This window comes from Pleurodeles waltl, chromosome 3_1, assembly GCF_031143425.1.
Source record: "Pleurodeles waltl isolate 20211129_DDA chromosome 3_1, aPleWal1.hap1.20221129, whole genome shotgun sequence".
Classification (NCBI taxonomy): domain Eukaryota; kingdom Metazoa; phylum Chordata; class Amphibia; order Caudata; family Salamandridae; genus Pleurodeles; species Pleurodeles waltl.
In genome coordinates, this window is record NC_090440.1 from 1945359340 (window position 1) to 1945382864 (window position 23525).

Below are 23525 nucleotides of genomic sequence, written 5' to 3' on the forward strand. Positions count from 1 at the left end.
GACCATATACTCTTATGGCTACCCTGCACTTACAATGTCTAAGGTTTTGCTTAGACACTGTAGGGGCATAGTGCTCATGCACTTATGCCCTCACCTATGGTGTAGTGCACCCTGCCTTAGGGCTGTAAGGCCTGCTAGAGGGGTGACTTATTTATACCTATAGGCAATGTGAGGTTGGCATGGCACCCTGAGGGGAGTGCCATGTCGACGTAGTCATTTTATCCCCACTAGCACACACAAGCTGGCAAGCAGTGTGTCTGTGCTGAGTGAGGGGTCCCCAGGGTGGCATAAGACATTCTGCAGCCCTTAGAGACCTTCCCTGGCATCATGGCCCTTGGCACCAGGGGTACCAGTTACAAGGTACTTACCTGGATGCCAGGGTGTGCCAATTGTGGAAACAAAGGTACAGGTTAGGGAAAGAACACTGGTGCTGGGGCCTGGTTAGCAGGCCTCAGCACACTTTCAAATCATAACTTGGCATCAGCAAAGGCAAAAAGTCAGGGGGTAACCATGCCAAGGAGGCATTTCCTTACAAAATGAAAGAGAAACACAGATTTGAGGAGGATCTTCACCAAATGGAGGAGTTTAATGAAACACAGGCAAGGATACAGATCCAAAAGGATACTGGGAAGATCCAAACAGCACCTCCTCTCAAATTCAAAAGGAAACTGGCTTTCCAAGGACGTTCAGACACTGAACAGCCAAAGGCTAAGTGCCCAGAGAAAAATCTCCATCACGCCAGTTTTCCCCAGAACATTCTCCACTTCATTCTCCTCAAAGAACAGTTTCACCTCTTGCCACGCCCAGTGCACAGTCACCCACACACTCTGTGCAGTCGCAGCAGGATACGGGCCCCTGGGACCTCTGTGTCGGACAATAGCTCGGAGTGCTATCCTTCGAAACCCTCTCCACCCGAAGATAGCACCTCATACACTCAAGTATTGGCTAGGGCTGCTGCATTCCACAATGTGAGCATGCACACAGAGCCATTGGAGGACGACTCTCTCTTTAATACCTTGTCCTTGACGCATGCTTCCTACCAAAGTCTGCCTATGCTCCCAGGCATGCTTAAACATGCCCAACACATTTTTCAGGAGCCCGTGAAAGGATGAGCCATTACACCATGAGTGTAAAAGAAATACAAGCCACCACTGTCAGACCCAGTGTTCATCACACAGCGGCTGCCCCCAGACTCGGTAGTGGTTGGAGCTGCGAGAAAGAGAGCCGACTCGCAGTCATCTGGAGATGCACCACCTCCAGATAAGGAGAGTAAGAAGTTTGACGCTGCAGGAAAGAGGGTTGCGTCACAAGCTGCCAACAAGTGGCGCATAGCAAACTCTCAAGCCCTCCTCGCACGATATGACCGAGCTCATTGGGACGAGATGAGGGATATCATCCAACATCTCCCCAAGGAATACCAGAAAAGAGCTCAGCAAGTGGTAGAGGAGGGACAAGCAATATCTAACCATCAGATACGATCTGCATTAGATTCCGCTGACACTGCCGCAAGAACAGTAAACACTGCAGTGACAATTAGACGCCATGCTTGGCTGAGATCCTCAGGTTTCAAACCGGAGATTCAACAGGCTGTCCTCAACATGCCATTCTATCAGCAACAGCTATTTGGCACACAAGTGGACACAGCCATCGAAAAATTGAAAAAGGACACTGATACGGCCAAAGCAATGGGAGCGCTCTACTCGCCCCAATACAGAGGGACATTCAGAAAACCACAGTATAGGGGAGGTTTTAGACCACAGTCATCAGAAACAACCACCTCTCAAACAAAACCCTCCTACCAATCACAATATCAGAGAGGGGGGTTTTGCGGGTCCTTCAGGGAACAATTCCCAAGGTCCAGGGGAAAATTACAAAGCAGGCCACTAGTACCAAGCAGTGACTTGCCCATCACCCTCCCCCAACACACATCCCCTGTGGGAGGAAGTCTGGGAATTTTCAACAACCGTTGGTCAAACATAACAACGGACACATGGGTTCTATCAATTATCCAACATGGTTACTGCATAGAATTCACACATTTTCCTCCAGATATTCCCCCAAGAGCGCACAAACTGTTGTTGCAACATCTAACAATGTTACTGAGGTGCAGGCACTATTAACAAAACAGGCCATAGAACTAGTACCTCATCAACAAAAAGGAACAGGGGTTTATTCCCTATATTTCCTTATTCCCAAACAGGACAAAACACTAAGACCAATTTTAGATCTCAGGACTCTCAAGCTATTCATCAAATCAGAACACTTTCACATGGTGACACTACAAGATGTAGTCCCATTACTAAAACACGGAGAATACATGTCAACACTGGATTTAAAGGATGCGTAGTTTCATATACCCATCCATCCATCTCACAGAAAATACCTCAGATTTGTTATACAAGGAAAACATTACCAATTCAAGGTATTACCCTTTGGGATAACAGCCCCCAGAGTATTTACAAAATGCCTTGCAGTAGTAGCAGCATACATAAGGAGACAGCACATGCATGTATTCCCATATCTCGACGATTGGCTAATAAAGGCCAACACTCAACAGCAGTGCCAAAATCACACATGTTACGTAGTAGATACCCTACACACACACACTCTAGGGTTCTTTATAAATTACCAAAAATCACACTTGCAACCATCCCAAATTCAACAATACTTGGGAGCAACACTCAACACTCAAAAAGCGATTGCAAGTCCAAGCCCACAAAGGGTACATTATTCCACACCATGGTACCAAAAATGCAACCAAATCAGCACTACACAGTCAGATTTTTAATGAAACTCCTAGGCATGATGGCATCATGCATCGCAATGGTCCCAAACGCATGGTTACACATGCGGCTCTTACAACAGTGCCTTGCAAAACAATGGACGTAGGCACAGGGTCAACTCCATGATCTAGTGTTGATAGACCGCCAAACACACTATTCGCTTCAGTGGTGGAACCCCGTAAATTTAAACAAAGGGCGGCCTTTTCAAGACCCTGTGCCTCACGCCATTCTCACAACAGATGCATCAATGATTGGGTGGGGAGCACACCTCCACAATCACAATATACAAGGACAGTGGGACAACCAGCAGAAACTACACATAAATCACTTAGAGCTGCTAGCAGTCTTTCTAGCACTAAAAGCTTTTCAACCTCTTCTAGCTCACAAACACATTCTTGTCAAAACAGACAATATGACAACAATGTAATACTAAAACAAACAAAGGGGAACACACTCATCACAACTATGCCTCCTAGCACAATAAATTTGGCATTGGGCAATTCACAACAATATTCAACTAATAGCGCAATATATCCTAGGCATTCACAATCAATTAGCGGACAATCTTAGTCGAGATCACCAGCAAACTCATGAGTGGGAAATACATCCCCAGATACTACAAAGATACTTTCGCCAGTGGGGAACACCAGACATAGGTCTGTTCACCACAAAACGCAAAATGCCAAAACTTCACGTCTAGGTACCCACACCCTCAGTCCAAGGGCAATGCTCTATGGATATTTGCTTACGCTTTTCCCCCTCTCCCACTCATTCCTTTTCTAGTCAACAAACTGAGTCAAAACAAACTCAAGCTAATACTTATAGCAACAACGTGGGCACGCCAACCGTGGTACACCACACTGTTGGACCTATCAGTAGTACCTCAGATCAAACTTCCAAACAGAACAGACCTGTTAACGCAACACAAACAACAGATCAGACACCCCAATTCAGTAATGCTCAATCTAGCAATCTGGCTCCTGAAATCTTAGAGTTTGGCTATCTAAATCTTCCAAAAGAGTGTATGGAAGTCATTAAACAGGCAAGAAAACCTACCACCAGGCATTGCTATGCTAATAAATGGAAAAGATTTGTTTTCTACTGCCAAGCAAAACACATCACACCGTTAGATGCGTCCATACAAGACATCATAGGCTATTTACTGCACCTACAAAAAGCAAATCTTGCTTTTTCTTCCATCAAAATACACCTCACTGCAATCTCGGCATACTTGCAAATTAAACACACAAAATCACTATTTAGAGTACCTGTTATTAAAGCCTTCATGGAAGGACTAAAGAGGATCATACCTCCAAGAACCCCACCAGTACCCTTGTGGAATCTTAATATTGTACTTACACGACTCATGGGTCCACCTTTTGAACCTATGCATTCTTAAATCCAATTCTTAACTTGGAAAGTTGCATTTCTAGTAGCAATCACTTCACTATGAACAGTTAATGAAATACAAGCTTTCACTATCGAGGAACCCTTTATACAAGTGCACAAACATAAAATTGTTTTCCGCACAAATCCAAAATTTCTACCAAAAGTCATTTCACCGTTTCATTTAAACCAAACAGTGGAACTCCCAGTCTTCTTCCCACAGCCAGACTCAGTAGCAGAAAGAGCACTGCATACATTAGACATAAAAAGAGGACTAATGTACTGTATAGACAGAAACCCCATATAGTCGCATTCCAGAAACCCCATGCTGGTAACCCTGTATCCAAACAGGGCATAGCCAGATGCATAGTTAAATGCATACAAACCTGTTACCTAAAAGCTAAAAGAGAGCTACTCATTACACCAAAGGCACACTCCACTAGAAAGAAAGGGGCAACAATGGCCTTTCTAGGTAACCTACCAATGACAGAAATTTGTAAGGCAGCCACTTGGTCCACACTTCATGCTTTTACCAAACACTACTGTGTAGATGTGTTAGCAACACACCAAGCCACAGTAGGACAGGCTGTATTAAGAACATTATTTCAAACAACTTCAACTCCTACAGGCTGACCACTGCTTTTGGGAGGATAACTGCTTTGTAGTCTATGCACAGCATGTGTATCTGCAGCTACACATGCCATAGAACGGAAAATGTCACTTACCCAGTATACATCTGCTACATCTGTTCGTGGCATGTTCTGCTGCAGATTCACATGCGCCCCCGGTAGCTGTTTAAGTTGCAATTAGAAATTGTATATATGTAAATAAACACTACTTTAGCACAAACTATGTACATCAGGGATGTGGAATTTCCTATCGCCCGCCCGTGGACATCTTGTTTGGGGTCAAGGGCAACAAGTGTTCATGTTTACTTTGTCCTTGGGACAAGTAGGCCCAACCCTCTGCAGCACAAACCCTTTGGCTGCCAGTTTACGGAGAGTGGAACTCTTTGCAGTTGAGGTAATGTGTTTCCAAAAGATAATGCTGTTCGAACTTGTATGTATGGTTCATTATTTGAAAGCCTTCATTATTAGGGTGAGTGCTGTAAATAAATGTTTTAAGGTCACATTTCACTATTGACGTTGGTTCCAGTACAAAAAAAAACAAAAACGTGTACACACATGTTTGAAAAGTTTAGGCTATGAGGCTAAGTATAATGCTCCCAGAATGCTCTCTGATTAGATGCAAATGTTTGCAGAAGCTTGTAAGCAAGAGAGAAGAGTCTTTGCTTTTAAAATGAAATGTTCAGAAAAAATGCTAGTAGGGAAAAAGTTTCGCTACCATGAAATTTTAGGTGCTATTTCTTTGAAGTGTCATTTAGTAAAATGTGTTGATGCATGCTAGTATTTCCCAAAAATATTTCTAATGGAAAATCAGTGTAACCATTTTCAACACGATTATGGGAAGCATGAAAATAAACAAACACTGAAAAAAGTCAACTGATCCGACATATTTTTATGTCTTGTTTTGACATGGCTTTTGTAACACTTTATTGTTGTGGGAGCTACCAGGCCCTCAACATTGTAACAAACACTGGCAACCCCCCCCCCCAAATTTTTTTGAACTGTAAAAGCACACGTTGCCACCAGTGGCATAACAAAGGCCCCGCAGCCGCCCTCCAGGGGACCCCTTCAGCACAGCACCTGCCCTGAGTGAGTCTGAAGAGGGGGCTCCTCCATGTTCTTTGCAAAGGGGCACACTCCAGTTTCGTTACGTCACTGATTGCCGCTGTAGTTCCTGACACTGAACAAAACTACTTTGTGTGCCAATATTCTCGTTGTGGAAGAGCAGAATGCGATCACTCACAGTAAAGCCAGCCGATAGAGAGAGAAATAGAAGTTTAATAAAAACAAAATGTCTTTGTTAACACCAGACCTAATTAGGGGCCAAGACCCACATGTAGGTAGCTTTTTGCATGTCGCAAACAGCGAATTCGCTGTTTGCGACATGCAAAAAGCACATCGCGATGCACAAACCCAGTTTTGCAATTCGGTAACCTGGTTGCCGAATCGCAAAACGGGTTTGCGACTCGCAATTAGGAAAGGGTGTTCCATTCCTAATTGCGACTCGCAGTGCAATGTAGGATTGTTTTGTGACCGCGGGCGCAAACCAATCGCAGTTTGCACCCATTTCAAATGGGTGCTAACCCATTCGCAAAAGTGAATGGGTCCCCATGGGGCCCCTTCCCTGTTGTGAATGCCACTGTAAACATTTAAAAAAAACTGCTTTATTGAAAAGCAGTCACAGACATGGTGGTCTGCTGTCTCCAGGGATGACTTACCTATGCCACAGGCAGTTGGTTGAGGGCATGGCATTCTGAGGGGAGTGCTTTGTTGACTGTCTTTTTCTCTCCACCAGCACACACAAGCTGTGAGGCAGTGTGCATGTGCTGAGTGAGGGGTCCCCAGGGTGGCATAATACATGCTACAGCCCTTAGAGACCTTTCCTGGCATCAGGGCCCTTGGTACCAGGGGTACCTTTTACAAGGGACCCATCTGTGTGCCAGGGCTGTGCCAATTGTGGAGACAAAGGTACAGTTTTAGGTAAAGAATGCTGGTGCTGGGGCCTGTCTAGCAGGGACCCAGCACACTTTCAATCAAAGCTGGCATCAACAAAAGGCAAAACGTTAGGGGGTAACCATGCCAACAGTGGCATTTTCCTACTGGGACACACTCATCCCAATTGTCCCTTCTAGCTCAAACAATATAGAAATGGGCAATTCACAATCATATTCACCTGCTAGCGGAATATATCTCAGGAATACACAACCAGCTAGCGGACCTTCTAAGCAGGACGCAACAACAAATACACGAGTGGGAGACTCACCCACAGGTAGTTCAATATTACTTTCAAATGTGGGGAACACCAAACATAGACCTTTCTGCAACAAGCGAAATCGGAAAATGCCAAAACTTCGCATCCAGAAACCCAAACCCTCAGTCCAAGGGCAATGCTCTATATATCAACTGGTCAGAGATATTTGCTTACACTTTCCCCCCCTCCCGTTAATTCCGTTTCTGGTCAACAAAATGCGTCACACGTCCCTCACCATGATACTCATAGCCCCCACCTAGGCACGCTAACACTGGTACATGACACTCCTGGATCTGTCAGTAGGAACACATTACAAGCTGCAAAACAGACCAGACCTGTTAACTTAGAACAGATGTCAAATCAGGGATTCCAATTCAGTGTTCTCAACTTAGCGATTTGGCTCCTGAAGTCATAGGTTTTGGATACCTAGAGCTTCCATTAGAATGTATACATGGCCTAAAACAAGCACGTAAACCAACAGCCAGTCAGTGCTATGCAAATAAATGGAAATGATTTGTATACTACTGTCAACCTTAAAAGTATAAATCCTCTTAAAGCATCAGTACAAGATATTGTGTGTTATTTGCCTTATTTACAAAAAGCCAATCTTGCCTTTTCCTCTATTAAGATTCATCTAACGGCCATATCAGCCTACCTACAAAACATACAACATACCTCTCTGTTTAGAGTTCCTGTCATAAAAGTATTTATGGAAGGACTTAAACTCATTATTCCACCCAGAACTCCACCAGCTCCAGCATTGAAATCTTAATATTGTACTTACAAGACTTATGGATCCCCCATTCAAACCCATGCACTCTTGCGCTATTCAGTTTCTAACATGTAAGGTTGTTTTCTTGGTAGCAGTTACTTCCTTGAGAAGAGTAAGTTAAATTCAGGCACTTACTCTAAAAGAACCTTTATTCCAAGTACACAAACACAAAGTAGTACTTAAGACAAATCCAATTTTTTTGCCTAGGAGTGGTTTCACCTTTTCACATTAATCAGTCAGTGGAATTGCCAGTCTTCTTTCCACAGCCTGACTCTACTGCTGAAAGAGCTCTTGACATTCTTGTTCTTAAAAGAGCTCTAATGTAATATGTAGACAGAACAAGGGACTTTAGGAGAAAGAAACAACTTTTTCTTGCTTTTCAACAACCTCATAAAGGTAATACCATTTCAAAACAAGAATTAGCTAGGTGGATTGTAAAATGCTAACTTAAAGCAAAAAGGCAGCTATTAATAACTCACAAAAGCACATTCTACTAGGAAAAAAGTTTCCTCCATGGCATTATTAGGAAATATACCAATGGCAGATATATGCAAAGCAACCACATGGTCCACAGCATATACATTCACAAAGCATTACTGTAGGAAGTTGGCTCTGTATGTACTATTTCAAAGTAAGAAATAGCATGCAGAGTCCAAGGGTTCCCCTTAGAGGTAAGATAGTGGCAAAAAGAGAAAATTCTAATGTTCTATTTTGTGGTAGTGTGGGTGAGCAGTAGGCTTATCAGAGGGTAGTGTTAAGCATTTGTTGTACACACACAGGCAATAAATGAGGAACACACACTCAGACAATTCCAGGCCAATAGGTTTTTATATAGAAAAATATATGTTCTTATTTTATTTTAAGAACCACAGGTTCAAGATTCGCAATCAGTACTTCAAATGAAAGGTACTTCACTTAGGTATCATAGGAACTTTGAATCAGCAAAATAGCATGTACTGTTTTGGCAAAAATGGCAATAAGCTATTTTAAAACTAGACAGTGCGAATTTCAACAGTTCCTGGTGGAGGTAAGTGTTTGTTAGTTTTGCAGGTAAGTAAACCACCTACAGGGTTCAAAGTTGGGTCCAAGGTAGCCCACCGTTGGGGGTTCAGGGCAACCCCAAAGTTACCACACCAGCAGCTCAGGGCCGGTCAGGTGCAGAGGTCAAAATGGTGCCCAAAACACATAGGCTTCAATGGAGAAGGGGTTGCCCCGGTTCAAGTCTGCCAGCAGGTAAGTACCCGCGTCTTCGGAGGGCAGACCAGGAGGGTTTTGTAGGGCACCGGGAGGGACACAAGTCAGCACAAAAAGTACACCCTCAGCGGCACGGGGGCGGCCGGGTGCAGAGTGCAAACAGGCGTCGGGTTTGCAATGTAGTTCAGTGGGAGACCCAGGGGTCTCTTCAACGAAGCAGGCAGGCAAGGGGGGGGGCTCCTCGGGGTAGCCACCACCTGGGCATGGGAGAGGGCCACCTGGGGGTCGCTCCTGCACTGGAGGTCGGATCCTTCAGGTCCTGGGGGCTGCCGGTGCAGTGTCCTTACCAGGCGTCGGGTTCTTAGAAGCAGGCAGTCGCGGTCAGGGGGAGCCTCTGGATTCCCTCTGCAGGCATCTCTGTGGGGGGTCAGGGGGGTTAACTCTGGCTACTCATGGGCTCGCAGTCGCCGGGGAGTCCTCCCTGTAGTGTTGGTTCTCCACAAGTCGAGCCGGGGGCGTTGGGTGCAGAGTGCAAAGTCTCACGCGTCTGGCGGGAAACGCGTGTTCTTTAAAAGTTGCTTCTTTGTTGCAAAGATGTTTCTTCTTTGGAGCAGAGCCGCTGTCCTCTGGAGTTCTTGGTCCTTTTAGATGCAGGGTAGTCCTCTGAGGCTTCAGAGGGTGCTGGACCCTGTGGAACGCGTCGCTGTTGCAGTTTTTCTTGAAGTGGGGAGACAGGCCGGTAGAGCTGGGGCCAAAGCAGTTGGTGTCTCCGTCTTCTCTGCAGGGCTTTCAGGTCAGCAGTCCTTCTTCGTCTTAGGTTGCAGGAATCTAGTTACCTAGGTTCTGGGGGGCCCTAAATACTCGATTTAGGGGTGTGTTTAGGTCTGGGGGGTTAATAGCCAATGGCTACTAGCCCTGAGGGTGGCTACACCCTCTTTGTGCCTCCTCCCTGAGGGGTTGGGGGCACATCCCTAATCCTATTGGGGAATCCTCCATCTGCAAGATAGAGGATTTCTAAAAGTCAGTCACCTCAGCTCAGGACACCTTAGGGGCTGTCCTGACTGGCCAGTGACTCCTTGTTTTTCTCATTATCTCCTCCGGCCTTGCCGCCAAAAGTGGGGCCGTGGCCGGAGGGGGCGGGCAACTCCACTAGCTGGAGTGCCCTGGGGTGCTGTAACAAAGGGGGTGAGCCTTTGAGGGTCACCGCCAGGTGTTAAAGTGCCTGCAGGGGGAGGTGAGAAGCACCTCCACCCAGCACAGGCTTTGTTACTAGCCACAGAGTGACAAAGGCACTCTCCCCATGTGGCCAGCAATATGTCTGGTGTGTGGCAGGCTGCTAGATCTAGTCAACCCACACTGGAAGTCAGGTATGGTTTCAGGGGGCATCTCTAAGCTGCCCTCTGGGGTGTATTTTACAATAAAATGTACACTGGCATCAGTGTGCATTTATTGTGCTGAGAAGTTTGATACCAAAACTTCCCAGTTTTCAGTGTAGCCATTATGGTGCTGTGGAGTTCGTGTAGGACAGACTCCCAGACCATATACTCTTATGGCTACCCTGCACTTACAATGTCTAAGGTTTTGCTTAGACACTGTAGGGGCATAGTGCTCATGCACCTATGCCCTCACCTATGGTATAGTGCACCCTGCCTTAGGGCTGTAAGGCCTGTTAGAGGGGTGACTTACCTATGCCACAGGCAGTGTAAGGTTGGCATTGCACCCTGAGGGGAGTGCCATGTCGACTTAGTCATTTTCTCCCCACCAGCACACACAAGCTGGCAAGTAGTGTGTCTGTGCTGAGTGAGGGGTCCCCAGGGTGGCATAAGATATGCTGCAGCCCATAGAGACCTTCCCTGGCATCAGGTCCCTTGGTACCAGGGGTACCAGTTACAAGGGACTTACCTGAATGCCAGGGTGTGCCAATTGTGGAAACAAAAGTACAGGTTAGGGAAAGAACACTGGTGCTGGGGCCTGGTTAGCAGGCCTCAGCACACTTTCAAATCATAACTTGGCATTAGCAAAGGCAAAAAGTCAGGGGGTAACCATGCCAAGGAGGCATTTCCTTGCAGTTGCCTTTCGGGGCTTCCGCGCCCAGCCAGGGCCTGGTCGGCCCGACCGCAGAAAACGTCCTAGCCTAATGGACCGGACCCCGTTCCGTTTCTGCCCACAGTGCCACGCCAAGTATCCCTACACAGACCAACACCGGGTCTGTAATCTGTGTTTGTCACCTGACCACCGAGAGGATACTTGCGAGGCCTGCAGGTCCTTCCGATCGAAGAAGACCTTGAGGGATCGAAGGGCGAGGCGACTGCAAATGGCATTGAAGAGTTCCGAGCACCTCAACTTCGAGGAAGAGGAGATGGCTATTTCCATCCAAGGTTCCGATTCGGACGACTCCGATGCAGGCCGACCACCCACAGCAGGCCAGAACGTTAGTACGCCTGCCCCAAGTCCAGAGTCAGTCCAAAACGAAAATAAAGGCCTTGGGGACGCCACTGCCGGAAGGCCATGGCTCGACCCATAAGAAATCAAGTGGTGACCAAGCAACACCTTTGGCACTGAAAAAGGCCAAACCCGTGCCGAAGTCTTCGGACTCGAGCTGAGAACCCGTGACCGAAAAAACTCGACATCGACTCGTCGAAGCCTCGATAGAGTCTTTCGGAGCCGAGGCCTATTGTCAGCATGGGCATTTCGGTACCGAAAAAAACGGCTTTGGAGCCAAAAAAAGCCTCGTACACTGAGGAACATGGACTCTCAAAACAAATGTGTAGGAAGTTGTCTCTCTATGCAGTATTTCAAAGTAAGAAATAGCATGCACAGAGTCCAAGGGTTCCCCTTAGAGGTAAGATAGTGGCAAAAAGAGATAATTCTAATGCTCTCTTTTGTGGTAGTGTGGTCGAGCAGTAGGCTTATCAGAGGGTAGTGTTGAGCATTTGTTGTACACACACAGGTAATAAATGAGGAGCACACACTCAGACAATTCCAGGCCAATAGGTTTTTGTATAGAAAAATATATTTTCTTAGTTTATTTTAAGAACCACAGGTTCAAGATTTACAAACAATACTTTAAATGAAAGGTATTTCACTTAGGAACTTTAGGAGCTTTGAATTAGCAAAATAGCATGTACAGTTTTCACACAAATGGCAATAAGCTATTTTAAAATTGGACACTGCAATTTTCAACAGTTCCTGGGGGAGGTAAGTGTTTGTTAGTTTTGCAGGTAAGTAAACCACCTACAGGGTTCAAAGTTGGGTCCAAGGTAGCCAACAGTTGGGGGTTCAGAGCAACCCCAAAGTTACCACACCAGCAGCTCAGGGCCGGTCAGGTGCAGAGGTCAAAGTGGTGCCCAAAACGCATAGGCTTCAATGGAGAAGGGGGTGCCCCGGTTCCAGTCTGCCAGCAGGTAAGTAAGTACCTGCGTCTTCGGAGGGCAGACCAGGGGGGTTTTGTAGGGCACCGGGGGAGGGGGGGCGGGGGGGGGAGACGACACTAGTCCGCACAAAAAGTACACCCTCAGCGGCACGGGGGCGGCCGAGTGCAGTGTGCAAACAGGCGTTGGGTTTGCAATGGAGTTCAATGGGAGACCACGGGGTCTCTTCAGCGATGCAGGCAAGGGGGTGGGGCTCCTCGGGGTAGCCACCACCTGGGCAAGGGAGAGGGCCACTTGGGGGTCGCTCCTGCACTGGAGGTCGGATCCTTCAGGTCCTGGGGGCTGCGGGTGCAGTGTCTTTACCAGGCGTCGGGTCTTTGAAGCAGGCAGTCGCGGTCAGGGGGAGCCTCGGGATTCCCTCTGCAGGCGTCGCTGTGGGGGCTCAAGGGGGTCAACTCTGGCTACTCACGGTCTCGCAGTCGCCGGGGAGTCCTCCCTGTAGTGTTTGTTCTCCAAAAGTCGAGCCGGGGGCGTCGGGCGCAGAGTGCAAAGTCTCACGCTTCCGGCGGGAAACGTATGTTCTTTCAAAGTTGCTTCTTTGTTGCAAAGTTGCAGTCTTTGTGGAGCAGAGCCGCTGTCCTCAGGAGTTCTTAGTCCTTTTAGATGCAGGGTAGTCTTCTGAGGCTTCAGAGGTTGCTGGACCCTGTGGAACGCGTCGCTGGAGCAGTTCTTTAGAAGTGGGGAGACAGGCCGGTAGAGCTGGGGCCAAAGCAGTTGGTGTCTCCGTCTTCTCTGCAGGTTTTTCAGCTCAGCAGTCCTTCTTCGTCTTAGGTTGCAGGAATCTATCTTGCTGTGTTCTGGGGGCCCCTAAATACTTGATTTAGGGGTGTGTTTACGTCTGGGGGTTTAGTAGCCAATGGCTACTAGCCCTGAGGGTGGCTACACCCTCTTTGTGCCTCCTCCCTGAGGGGAGGGGGGCACATCCCTAATCCTATTGGGGGAATCCTCCATCTGCAAGCTGGAGGATTTCTAAGTCAGTCACCTCAGCTCAGGACACCTTAGGGGCTGTCCTGACTGGCCAGTGACTCCTGCTTGTTTTTCTCATTATCACCTCCGGCCTTGCCGCCAAAAGTGGGGCCGTGGCCGGAGGGTGCGGGCAACTCCACTAGCTGGAGTGCCCTGGGGTGCTGTAACAAAGGGGGTGAGCCTTTGAGCCTCACCGCCAGGTGTTGCAGTGGCTGCAGGGGGAGGTGAGAAGCACCTCCACACAGTACAGGCTTTGTTACTAGCCACAGAGTGACGAAGGCACTCTCCCCATGTGGCCAGCAACATGTCTGGTGTGTGGCAGGCTGCTAAAACTAGTCTGCCCACACTGGTAGTCGGTTAAGGTTTCAGGGGGCATCTCTAAGATGCCCTCTGGGGTGTATTTTACAATAAAATGTACACTGGCATCGGTGTGCATTTATTGTGCTGAGAAGTTTGATACCAAACTTCCCAGTTTTCAGTGTAGCCATTATGGTGCTGTGGAGTTCGTGTATGACAGACTCCCAGACCATATACTCTTATGGCTACCCTGCACTTACAATGTCTAAGGTTTTGCTTAGACACTGTAGGGGCATAGTGCTCATGCACTTATGCCCTCACCTATGGTGTAGTGCACCCTGCCTTAGGGCTGTAAGGCCTGCTAGAGGGGTGACTTATTTATACCTATAGGCAATGTGAGGTTGGCATGGCACCCTGAGGGGAGTGCCATGTCGACGTAGTCATTTTATCCCCACTAGCACACACAAGCTGGCAAGCAGTGTGTCTGTGCTGAGTGAGGGGTCCCCAGGGTGGCATAAGACATTCTGCAGCCCTTAGAGACCTTCCCTGGCATCATGGCCCTTGGCACCAGGGGTACCAGTTACAAGGTACTTACCTGGATGCCAGGGTGTGCCAATTGTGGAAACAAAGGTACAGGTTAGGGAAAGAACACTGGTGCTGGGGCCTGGTTAGCAGGCCTCAGCACACTTTCAAATCATAACTTGGCATCAGCAAAGGCAAAAAGTCAGGGGGTAACCATGCCAAGGAGGCATTTCCTTACAAAATGAAAGAGAAACACAGATTTGAGGAGGATCTTCACCAAATGGAGGAGTTTAATGAAACACAGGCAAGGATACAGATCCAAAAGGATACTGGGAAGATCCAAACAGCACCTCCTCTCAAATTCAAAAGGAAACTGGCTTTCCAAGGACGTTCAGACACTGAACAGCCAAAGGCTAAGTGCCCAGAGAAAAATCTCCATCACGCCAGTTTTCCCCAGAACATTCTCCACTTCATTCTCCTCAAAGAACAGTTTCACCTCTTGCCACGCCCAGTGCACAGTCACCCACACACTCTGTGCAGTCGCAGCAGGATACGGGCCCCTGGGACCTCTGTGTCGGACAATAGCTCGGAGTGCTATCCTTCGAAACCCTCTCCACCCGAAGATAGCACCTCATACACTCAAGTATTGGCTAGGGCTGCTGCATTCCACAATGTGAGCATGCACACAGAGCCATTGGAGGACGACTCTCTCTTTAATACCTTGTCCTTGACGCATGCTTCCTACCAAAGTCTGCCTATGCTCCCAGGCATGCTTAAACATGCCCAACACATTTTTCAGGAGCCCGTGAAAGGATGAGCCATTACACCATGAGTGTAAAAGAAATACAAGCCACCACTGTCAGACCCAGTGTTCATCACACAGCGGCTGCCCCCAGACTCGGTAGTGGTTGGAGCTGCGAGAAAGAGAGCCGACTCGCAGTCATCTGGAGATGCACCACCTCCAGATAAGGAGAGTAAGAAGTTTGACGCTGCAGGAAAGAGGGTTGCGTCACAAGCTGCCAACCAGTGGCGCATAGCAAACTCTCAAGCCCTCCTCGCACGATATGACCGAGCTCATTGGGACGAGATGAGGGATATCATCCAACATCTCCCCAAGGAATACCAGAAAAGAGCTCAGCAAGTGGTAGAGGAGGGACAAGCAATATCTAACCATCAGATACGATCTGCATTAGATTCCGCTGACACTGCCGCAAGAACAGTAAACACTGCAGTGACAATTAGACGCCATGCTTGGCTGAGATCCTCAGGTTTCAAACCGGAGATTCAACAGGCTGTCCTCAACATGCCATTCTATCAGCAACAGCTATTTGGCACACAAGTGGACACAGCCATCGAAAAATTGAAAAAGGACACTGATACGGCCAAAGCAATGGGAGCGCTCTACTCGCCCCAATACAGAGGGACATTCAGAAAACCACAGTATAGGGGAGGTTTTAGACCACAGTCATCAGAAACAACCACCTCTCAAACAAAACCCTCCTACCAATCACAATATCAGAGAGGGGGGTTTTGCGGGTCCTTCAGGGAACAATTCCCAAGGTCCAGGGGAAAATTACAAAGCAGGCCACTAGTACCAAGCAGTGACTTGCCCATCACCCTCCCCCAACACACATCCCCTGTGGGAGGAAGTCTGGGAATTTTCAACAACCGTTGGTCAAACATAACAACGGACACATGGGTTCTATCAATTATCCAACATGGTTACTGCATAGAATTCACACATTTTCCTCCAGATATTCCCCCAAGAGCGCACAAACTGTTGTTGCAACATCTAACAATGTTACTGAGGTGCAGGCACTATTAACAAAACAGGCCATAGAACTAGTACCTCATCAACAAAAAGGAACAGGGGTTTATTCCCTATATTTCCTTATTCCCAAACAGGACAAAACACTAAGACCAATTTTAGATCTCAGGACTCTCAAGCTATTCATCAAATCAGAACACTTTCACATGGTGACACTACAAGATGTAGTCCCATTACTAAAACACGGAGAATACATGTCAACATTGGATTTAAAGGATGCGTAGTTTCATATACCCATCCATCCATCTCACAGAAAATACCTCAGATTTGTTATACAAGGAAAACATTACCAATTCAAGGTATTACCCTTTGGGATAACAGCCCCCAGAGTATTTACAAAATGCCTTGCAGTAGTAGCAGCATACATAAGGAGACAGCACATGCATGTATTCCCATATCTCGACGATTGGCTAATAAAGGCCAACACTCAACAGCAGTGCCAAAATCACACGTTACGTAGTAGATACCCTACACACACACACTCTAGGGTTCTTTATAAATTACCAAAAATCACACTTGCAACCATCCCAAATTCAACAATACTTGGGAGCAACACTCAACACTCAAAAAGCGATTGCAAGTCCAAGCCCACAAAGGGTACATCATTCCACACCATGGTACCAAAAATGCAACCAAATCAGCACTACACAGTCAGATTTGTAATGAAACTCCTATTCATGATGGCATCATGCATCGCAATGGTCCCAAACGCATGGTTACACATGCGGCTCTTACAACAGTGCCTTGCAAAACAATGGACGTAGGCACAGGGTCAACTCCATGATCTAGTGTTGATAGACCGCCAAACACACTATTCGCTTCAGTGGTGGAACCCCGTAAATTTAAACAAAGGGCGGCCTTTTCAAGACCCTGTGCCTCACGCCATTCTCACAACAGATGCATCAATGATTGGGTGGGGAGCACACCTCCACAATCACAATATACAAGGACAGTGGGACAACCAGCAGAAACTACACATAAATCACTTAGAGCTGCTAGCAGTCTTTCTAGCACTAAAAGCTTTTCAACCTCTTCTAGCTCACAAACACATTCTTGTCAAAACAGACAATATGACAACAATGTAATACTAAAACAAACAAAGGGGAACACACTCATCACAACTATGCCTCCTAGCACAATAAATTTGGCATTGGGCAATTCACAACAATATTCAACTAATAGCGCAATATATCCTAGGCATTCACAATCAATTAGCGGACAATCTTAGTCGAGATCACCAGCAAACTCATGAGTGGGAAATACATCCCCAGATACTACAAAGATACTTTCGCCAGTGGGGAACACCAGACATAGGTCTGTTCACCACAAAACGCAAAATGCCAAAACTTCACGTCTAGGTACCCACACCCTCAGTCCAAGGGCAATGCTCTATGGATATTTGCTTACGCTTTTCCCCCTCTCCCACTCATTCCTTTTCTAGTCAACAAACTGAGTCAAAACAAACTCAAGCTAATACTTATAGCAACAACGTGGGCACGCCAACCGTGGTACACCACACTGTTGGACCTATCAGTAGTACCTCAGATCAAACTTCCAAACAGAACAGACCTGTTAACGCAACACAAACAACAGATCAGACACCCCAATTCAGTAATGCTCAATCTAGCAATCTGGCTCCTGAAATCTTAGAGTTTGGCTATCTAAATCTTCCAAAAGAGTGTATGGAAGTCATTAAACAGGCAAGAAAACCTACCACCAGGCATTGCTATGCTAATAAATGGAAAAGATTTGTTTTCTACTGCCAAGCAAAACACATCACACCGTTAGATGCGTCCATACAAGACATCATAGGCTATTTACTGCACCTACAAAAAGCAAATCTTGCTTTTTCTTCCATCAAAATACACCTCACTGCAATCTCGGCATACTTGCAAATTAAACACACAAAATCACTATTTAGAGTACCTGTTATTAAAGCCTTCATGGAAGGACTAAAGAGGATCATACCTCCAAGAACCCCACCAGTACCCTTGTGGAATCTTAATATTGTACTTACACGACTCATGGGTCCACCTTTTGAACCCATGCATTCTTAAATCCAATTCTTAACTTGGAAAGTTGCATTTCTAGTAGCAATCACTTCACTATGAACAGTTAATGAAATACAAGCTTTCACTATCGAGGAACCCTTTATACAAGTGCACAAACATAAAATTGTTTTCCGCACAAATCCAAAATTTCTACCAAAAGTCATTTCACCGTTTCATTTAAACCAAACAGTGGAACTCCCAGTCTTCTTCCCACAGCCAGACTCAGTAGCAGAAAGAGCACTGCATACATTAGACATAAAAAGAGGACTAATGTACTGTATAGACAGAAACCCCATATAGTCGCATTCCAGAAACCCCATGCTGGTAACCCTGTATCCAAACAGGGCATAGCTAGATGCATAGTTAAATGCATACAAACCTGTTACCTAAAAGCTAAAAGAGAGCTACTCATTACACCAAAGGCACACTCCACTAGAAAGAAAGGGGCAACAATGGCCTTTCTAGGTAACCTACCAATGACAGAAATTTGTAAGGCAGCCACTTGGTCCACACTTCATGCTTTTACCAAACACTACTGTGTAGATGTGTTAGCAACACACCAAGCCACAGTAGGACAGGCTGTATTAAGAACATTATTTCAAACAACTTCAACTCCTACAGGCTGACCACTGCTTTTGGGAGGATAACTGCTTTGTAGTCTATGCACAGCATGTGTATCTGCAGCTACACATGCCATAGAACGGAAAATGTCACTTACCCAGTATACATCTGCTACATCTGTTCGTGGCATGTTCTGCTAAAGATTCACATGCGCCCCCGGTAGCTGTTTAAGTTGCAATTAGAAATTGTATATATGTAAATAAACACTACTTTAGCACAAACTATGTACATCAGGGATGTGGAATTTCCTATCGCCTGCCCGTGGACATCTTGTTTGGGGTCAAGGGCAACAAGTGTTCATGTTTACTTTGTCCTTGGGACAAGTAGGCCCAACCCTCTGCAGCACAAACCCTTTGGCTGCCAGTTTACAGAGAGTGGAACTCTTTGCAGTTGAGGTAATGTGTTTCCAAAAGATAATGCTGTTCGAACTTGTATGTATGGTTCATTATTTGAAAGCCTTCATTATTAGGGTGAGTGCTGTAAATAAATGTTTTAAGGTCACATTTCACTATTGACGTTGGTTCCAGTACAAAAAAAAACAAAAACGTGTACACACATGTTTGAAAAGTTTAGGCTATGAGGCTAAGTATAATGCTCCCAGAATGCTCTCTGATTAGATGCAAATGTTTGCAGAAGCTTGTAAGCAAGAGAGAAGAGTCTTTGCTTTTAAAATGAAATGTTCAGAAAAAATGCAAGTAGGGAAAAAGTTTCGCTACCATGAAATTTTAGGTGCTATTTCTTTGAAGTGTCATTTAGTAAAATGTGTTGATGCATGCTAGTATTTCCCAAAAATATTTCTAATGGAAAATCAGTGTAACCATTTTCAACACGATTATGGGAAGCATGAAAATAAACAAACACTGAAAAAAGTCAACTGATCCGACATATTTTTATGTCTTGTTTTGACATGGCTTTTGTAACACTTTATTGTTGTGGGAGCTACCAGGCCCTCAACATTGTAACAAACACTGGCAACCCCCCCCCCCCCCCCCAAATTTTTTTGAACTGTAAAAGCACACGTTGCCACCAGTGGCATAACAAAGGCCCCGCAGCCGCCCTCCAGGGGACCCCTTCAGCACAGCACCTGCCCTGAGTGAGTCTGAAGAGGGGGCTCCTCCATGTTCTTTGCAAAGGGGCACACTCCAGTTTCGTTACGTCACTGATTGCCGCTGTAGTTCCTGACACTGAACAAAACTACTTTGTGTGCCAATATTCTCGTTGTGGAAGAGCAGAATGCGATCACTCACAGTAAAGCCAGCCGATAGAGAGAGAAATAGAAGTTTAATAAAAACAAAATGTCTTTGTTAACACCAGACCTAATTAGGGGCCAAGACCCACATGTAGGTAGCTTTTTGCATGTCGCAAACAGCGAATTTGCTGTTTGCGACATGCAAAAAGCACATCGCGATGCACAAACCCAGTTTTGCAATTCGGTAACCTGGTTGCCGAATCGCAAAACGGGTTTGCGACTCGCAATTAGGAAAGGGTGTTCCATTCCTAATTGCGACTTGCAGTGCAATGTAGGATTGTTTTGTGACCGCGGGCGCAAACCAATCGCAGTTTGCACCCATTTCAAATGGGTGCTAACCCATTCGCAAAAGTGAATGGGTCCCCATGGGGCCCCTTCCCTGTTGTGAATGCCACTGTAAACATTTAAAAAAAACTGCTTTATTGAAAAGCAGTCACAGACATGGTGGTCTGCTGTCTCCAGCAGACCACCATCCCTGTGAGGGCCGCCATTTTCAAGGGGGCCGCAAATTGCAACCCACCTCATGATTATTCATGAGGTGGGCATTTGCGACCCCTTTGCGAATCGCAGATGGTGTCAGGAACACCATCCTACATTCGGATTTGCGACTCGCAATTGAACCCCCCTACATGTGGCCCCAAATTCTTAAAGAAAGTCACAAAAGTGCACCCATGGTATATGTCTTTGAATTAGTGGCTTTCAAGAGAAGTATACCAGGAAATCGTACCCCAATAAAATATTTGTGAACTGTATTTTAGCATGGGTAAATACGCATGTGTAGATTTGCTCATGTGAAAATCTATTGACCATTTGCAAGTTCATTTTCCTGCCACTTTCTTCCCAACCCTGGAAGAAGTTCTAATTCTGCCATTGTCAGGAGTAAATTTCCAACCTTTCTTATTATGGGAAAATATTAGAGAGAAGCTGTTGAAAATCTTTAAAACATGCAGGTTAGTAGGTTTGCAGACTCAAAGGCATTCCAGCCCTGGAACTATTGCTTACTTGCTTCCTCCAGCCCCAGTATGCAGATCTGCAGAAAGGTGGCAAAATAAGGAAATTGCTACAGTAGGGATTGAAACTGCAAGCATTCAAGCCCTACTGTGGTAGTAGCCCTGGCATAATCAGATAGGCTATTATCAGAGCTCTTACATAATGAGATTGCTGTCATAATTTGTTGCCACACTACATGGCACCAGAGGGACAAGTAGATCTTTTTACAGGACAAGTAGATTTGAGAAGCAACCTGTCCCCTGGACAAGTAGATATTTTAATAAATTCCACACCCCTGGTACATACATATCTATTCCATTGCATGGACATCTTTACTATTCTCATTCTACCACTCCTACCTCACCCTCTTCGGAAAAACAATCTAAGATGGAGTCGATGCCCATGCGTAATGGAGCCGAAAGGGAGGAGTCACTCGGTCTCGTGACTCGAAAAGACTTCTTCAAAGGAAAACAACTTGTAACACTCCGAGCCTAACACTAGATGGCAGGAACAGTGCACAGCATGTGAACCTGCAGCGGAACATGCCACGAACAGATGTACACTGGGTAAGTGACATTTTCCATATATATATATATATATATATGTATGTGTGTGTGTATCAGTGGTCAAAGTGGGTGGGATCTGAGGTGCATGGCGACGTTCCCATACTTTTGAAAAATTTAACAAAAACAGTTCCTTCCACTTTTTGAGGAAGCACAGCTGACCCGCGGTGCTTAATTTTGAGAGTTAAAATGCTTCAGCTGATGTGTAAGGCAGGAAGTCACCTGTGCTGTGAAACCAAGGGCGGGGCAGACGTCTAAACAAACCCTAATGTCCAGGTGCCTGCTTGCCTGAAAGAAATGGAAATGTGCACAACTGGTCAATCTGCAAATGTATAGAGTTTTTGGAAGCTGCCATTGACTTTAATTGAGGATTCACTTTTGAAGCTTCCTGATAACACAGCTTTGTTATTTTTTAGTGTTATTATAAGGGAGTCATCAGCTGTTCTGTGAAGTGTGTGCTTTTAAAGAACTTGCATAAGAATAGTTGTACTACGCACAGTCTGGGTATTACTACAATCTATATTTTGGAAGCCCCATTTTTATCTTAAACCTTTTTGCGTGTTACAACAGCCTATCTTCTACAGTGTGTAATGCACTTTTAAAATAATGATTTAAATATTAACTTTTTTGTCACCAGCAAGGGCTTCATAGTTCTAAACATGCACAAGTCACTACTGCACAAACCTGCATTTTCGTTTTAATTATGTGGCTTTCTGGTCACAGGCACATAACTCTGCAGTGGACTAATAGACGTTTTATAATGTATGATGGTGCAGTTCCCACTGATTAAACTTAACATATTTTTATTTTTTGTTTAAGCTGTGCATTATTTCATATGTAGTTACATGAAGGTAAACAAGCATTTGCAATGCAATGGGTCTCGCGTTTGCTCGTGTTAGAGCTGATAGCGTTGTAAACTCCTAACCCTGACTTTTCACTCTAATGAAACCTATCGGCAAAAGTGCATTTATGTACGTAACCGGAAAAAGTGCAATTAACTGTGTAACAGGGTCTATATTATGTAAAGCGCTCGACTTCTGCCAAGCGAGATCGCGCTGGGAAAATAGAGAAAAAGTAGTCCACGAGCCGGACGGAAAACAGCGAGCCTCGCATGTTTTCTGTCGATGCGCTCGAGGAGGGCTATCCACCGGAAAAGGCATGACGTATGCATGCCTTCCACTAATGAAATCAAGCAGATTCTAACAGGCAAGCCCACAAGCCAATGAAAGACACTGATGTGACGTGGACAGGGCTCCGAGCCCTTTTTAATTCCTAAAGCATCTCGCTTAGCGAAGCGCAAGCGCATGCAACTCAGGCTCGACCCTAAAAAGTGACACTATATATACACACACACACACAGAACACACACCCATTTAACCACACCTTTGACTTCACCCCATACCCCCCCATTTGCGAGCAGCCTCACATCACAGTTCCCATACTTCTTTTCTTTTTAATGCACTTTGACCACTGATATGTTTACACACTTAGATACATATTTTCATCTAGTGGCATGCAGGAGAATTGCTGAAATGTCTGGGTCTAGTCTGACTTCTAGGGAATATTCTGAAGCTACAGTTAGATAAGGTACCCAGGATAAAGAAACAGGTAACTTGTTCTGTTGTTATTGTTGTGATCTATAAATATGAGCACCAGTCCTTATTTCTTTTTAAAACTTTTACAAGCGTGGTACTGTCAAAGTGTACTCTAGCATAATCGGTTTGTGGTTGCCTGAACAGCTTTTTTTTTTTTTTTTTTTTTTTATGAATGAAAACGTTGCCCGCTACAAGCATTGTTTCTTAACATTTTTAAATTGAAATGTGTAATTTTTTTTTTAAATGTGTTATGTGGAGGTATGTACTCTATTTCACGAATTCAGAGAGAATACCAGTGATGGCCTAAGAAGACTTAAAAGTAAGTAGCTTTTTCTTTTGTACTCAGAACTTTGGGTTTTTGTAGTAATTTACAGTTTTTCTAATTACCAATCTTATCCCT

The 23525-nt window shown here is 45.6% G+C and overlaps 1 protein-coding gene across 1 annotated transcript in view; it reads left to right on the plus strand.

Moving 5' to 3' along the window:
- The window catches only part of TAOK1 (TAO kinase 1), a 959977-nt gene that overhangs the window by 321945 nt on the left and 614507 nt on the right, over positions 1-23525 (plus strand). The gene's annotated exons all lie outside the window — the stretch shown is intronic.